This window comes from Myotis davidii, unplaced genomic scaffold, assembly GCF_000327345.1.
Source record: "Myotis davidii unplaced genomic scaffold, ASM32734v1 scaffold334, whole genome shotgun sequence".
NCBI lineage: Eukaryota > Metazoa > Chordata > Mammalia > Chiroptera > Vespertilionidae > Myotis > Myotis davidii.
In genome coordinates, this window is record NW_006285797.1 from 2,740,295 (window position 1) to 2,744,773 (window position 4,479).

The 4,479-nt window shown below is 40.5% G+C and overlaps 1 protein-coding gene and 1 pseudogene across 1 annotated transcript in view; one reads left to right on the forward strand and one right to left on the reverse strand.

The window, feature by feature from the left end:
- The window catches only part of DST (dystonin), a gene marked incomplete at its 3' end in the record, with an annotated part of 256,936 nt that overhangs the window by 70,677 nt on the left and 181,780 nt on the right, over positions 1-4,479 (forward strand). The window lies entirely within an intron of this gene.
- Positions 2,827-3,351, reverse strand: LOC107182008 (annotated as a pseudogene).

Consider the following 4,479-nt stretch of genomic DNA (forward strand, 5'->3'; position numbering starts at 1 on the left):
TGGTTAATTCTCACCCCCGCCACACCCGTTAATCCTCACCCCAGGATATTTTCCATTAATTTTTAGAGAATGTGGAAGGGACGGGGAGAGACAGAGGGAGAGAAAAACATCACCATGAGAGAGACACATGGATTGGTTGCCTCCCACAGGTGCCCCAACCCTGGCCGGGGACGGAGTCAGCAACCGAGGTATGTGCCCTTGACCAGAATGGAACTATGATCCTTCAGTCCTCAGGCCAATGCTCTAACCACTGAGAAAAACCAGCTAGGACAAACGTTTTTTTATATTATATGATATAAGAGCACCTGGGTTAGTAATGGGCTGGTCCTAGTTTAATTTTGCTTGAGCTAAGACTTAAACTTTTCGGTGGGAGAGTGTATTCTGGTGCCATACAGCCTTTGTAAGTGTACATTCGGTCTTTGGCACTTACTAGCTCAGTGCCTTTGGCACAGTGAGTTATTCAGCTTCACTATGGCTCAGATTCCTCAATTGTAGAGAGTGCATCATTACTTTATAATGTTATTGTGAAGATTCATCTTTTTATAGTGCTCAAAACCAGAGTGAATGCTATACCTGTTTACTATTATTATTTAACAATCTATGTGCGGGATAGGGTTCTAGATGTACTGAAAATATGGAGGTGAATAGCATAAGATCTTAGGGATTTTGCAGTCTTGTGGAAGTGAACAAGCAGATGGTTACAATGTAGGCTGATAGAGGTGCTCTAAGGGAATATTAGAGTCACTTATCTCAAAGTAGGAAGTTCAGAGAAGGCTTCCTGAAAGAAGTGGTTGCTGGGCTGAGTATTGAAGGACTAAGAAGAAATGGGGGAAAGCCTTCCAAGCAGAAAGAGTAAGATGTCCTAAAGGAGCAAAGAAGCGGGGGCCGGGGGAGATCCGTCCTTTTGGGGAAATAGAAAGAGTTCCTAAGGAACCTGGCATAGAGTATGAGGCTGGTGATAAGGTCACAAAGGGCTCTGTTTTCTATGCCAGAGAGTTTGGACTTTTATCCCTTGGCATTAGGGGCCCCTGAAGAACCATGGATAAGGCGAGGTTGGGATGAGAATTTGAGTTTAGAAAGATTAGTGTTGTGCCAGTGTAGCAACTGGATTGAAAGAATACAGGTTAGAGTGCAGAGACTAATGCTATGGTCCAAGCAAGAAATGAATAGGCCTGAATTAAGATAGTAATAATGTAGGTGAAAAGAGAGGAATTAATTTGAGAACTATAAAGGATTAGAATAAACATAGCTCAGTAACAATATGTGGGGTGAGGAAAAAGGGAGAAATATATATTTTTTAAAATTATTCTTTTAATTTAAATTCTTTGTTGTTTGAAGTATTACGTATGTCTCCTTTATCCCTCATTGACCTCTCCCTGGTTACCCCCATCCCCCAGCACATGGTCTCACCCCGCTATTGTCTGTGTTCACTGGTTATGCTCATATGCATGCATACAAGTCCTTTGGTTGATCTCTTACCGCCTCCCTCACCCCCCACCTTCCCTCTGCGGGTTGAAGAGCTGATCGATACTTCTATGTTTCTGAATCTATTTTTGTTCATCAATTCATGTTGTTCATTATATCCCATAAATGAGTGAGCCCATGTGATATTTACCTTTCTCCGACTGGCTTATTTCACTTAGCATAATGTTCTCCAAGTCCATCCATGCTCTTTCGAATGGTAAGAGTTCTTTCTTTTTTTATAGCAGCATAATATTCCATTGTGTAGATGTTCCACAGTCATTTTTTAAATATATATATTTTTTGTTTCTAGTTTTATTTAATCTAGACAATTTTAGAGTCTGTCACTAAATGGGAACACAACAAGATGAGAGGAACAGGGTGTGGTGTAGGGGCAGGGGAAGATATGTTGATATTTGTACATATTGATTTTGAAGTGCCTGTGAGACATCCAAGGAGTGATGTCTAGAAAGCAGTTGGATATTAGAATACAGAATTCACTGGAAGAGACAAAGTTGGAAAAATAGTTTTGATAGTCAGCAGCACATAGAATGTTGTTAAAGCGATGAGAGTGAATGAAACTAGTCAGGGAGAGCCTCTAGCATGAGAAAGGAAGATGAGATCCTAGAAAATATGCTGAGATTCCAGAAAATAATGTCTGAGTGTTAAATGGTGGGAGAGAAAGCCATCAGAATCAAACAAACAGAAGCAATCAGGAAGGAAAACCAGGGCAGAATGGTGTCACAGAAGCAAGAGAAGAGGAATTCCAAGAAAGGAGTGGTAATGATACATAATATTGCCAAGAAATCAAGAAGGGTAAATTTTGCTCTGAATTTTAAGCAACAAAAAGGAAATTGATATTTTGGGAAGAGGAAAGGATAGATGTATAATGTTGGGTAGAAACCATAGGGTTGAAGAGTATATAGGATTTTTTTTATTTCAAGACGGCAAATAAAAACTTTTCAATTTCTGACTCTTCTCACAAAAGTACTCCAAAACCAACAAGAGAATAAGAAACTAAAAGACAAAGTCAATCTTTGAAGAAAGTGAGAGAATTTGTCACCAGGAACCACAATACATGAAGAGGAAAGCAAATGGAGAAAAGTAAATGACCTAGCCAAGAAGAGGCAGTGAGTGTTTACAGAGACTAACCATTGCCCCCTTCCAGGTAAATGACCTAGCCAAGAAGAGGAAGTGTTTACAGAGACTAACCATTGCCCCCTTCCCAGCACCCCAGACACAGTCAGGAATAGGCATCACCAGGCTCTGTTGCAGGCAGAAATGAGGACTGAAAATAGGAATTGTTTTTTTTTTTAAGTTTATAGTTTATTAATCCTCTCAGGAAATGAGGACTGAAAATAGGAATTTTTTTTTTTAAGCTTATAGTTTATTAATCCTCTCATGAAAAATCTGCACAACCATCACAGATAAAGTCACCGAAGAATCTTGACTCCTTCTGTTTGCCAGCACCAACGTTGGCCTTTGCAGTCCCCCTGGCTTTCTTCATTCTGTTCTTGTGTTCCTTTCTCTGTTTTCTTGAGGTCTTCTTCTTCTCATATAGGCCATGTCTTGCAAGTCTGTGTTTGGGTTCATTTTTCTTTGCGTAATCCAAGGAATCATAAATCATGCCAAAGCCAGTGGTCTTGCCACCACCAAAGCGGGTTCTGAATCCAAACACAAAGATGACATCAGTTGTGGTCTTATACATTTTGGCTAGTTTTTCTCGGATTTCTGTCTTGGGTACTGTTGCCTTCCCAGGGTGAAGGACATCAATGACCATTTGCTTCCGCTGAAGTAGTCTGTTGGTCATGAACTTCCTGGTCCGGATGGTTACTGTGTCATTCATGATGAAGGTTGGTCTTCAAGCCAGGAATTGTTTTTAAAAGCCTTCATAAGGAGCATTTGACCAGGCACCTTCAGTACTCAGTCAGACATCGTCTTCCTAAGTCATACTTTCCCTGGCTTTATTTGAGAATGTTCCAGTCAGACTGCTTTGTCTTTGTCTTCTGTCCCCACCCAGGTACATGGCCTTCAAGGGGTCTGTATTGGTGCTTTGCTTCTCCATCTCTCTTGCTTTTGAGGCGTTTCCTTATTTTCCTGCCAATGCACGGATGCATTAAAATACACACACACACACACACACACACACATGTTGTTATTTCATCCAGCATTTTTAGATATTGTAGTAGGAAGGCTTGTTAGGATGTCAAACATACAATATAGCTGAGAAGCCCTGGTCTTGTTTTTGTAAGATTAAAGAGGTTCCCCAAACTGGTTCTTCTCAGACCAGAGCTACATGTGCTCCTAGGGCCCTTGAGAGTTAACAATTCTGCACATCATTGTCACAATACACTCCCACCCTCCCCCAACCAGGGGACCAAGACATGACTTCTAATTTTCCTTTGTATATCATTTTATTTCTACGTAGGGCTGTGCAGTAGTACATTGAGCCAACTGTTTCTTATCGCTTAGTCTTAAAGCAAATGACACCGCGCCTTCATTTCCTGCAGATGGTAGGAATCATGCTCACGCAGGGCATTGAGAAGTACTCTAGTGACGCACTTATTTCAAGTCTCATACTTCAGTACATATTTGTTACTTCAGCTAAGCCAAGTCAGTTTTCTGATTGCACAATGTTTTGTTATAACTTGGAGTTGAACATAAAACTTCAAATAGAGAAAATATCAATGCATTATTTTTATGACAAAATAATCTAGATAAATTAAAAAATAGCTTTGGGAGAGGAAAGGGGGTGTAGTTTGTTTGTTTATTTATTTATTATTGATTTATTAGAGAGAAGGAAGGGAAAGGGAAAGAAAGAAACATCAATGGCAGAGCAAAACACTGATTGGCTGCTTCCTGCACACCCCCTGCTGGGGATCGAGCCCGAAACCTGGGCATGTGGCCTGACCAGGAATCGAACCAGCAACCTTTTGATGCAAAGATGGATGATGCCCAACCAGTGTGGGATGTAGTTTTTAAAAACAACTGGTTGTAATGTGTCCTCAAGCTTAAATT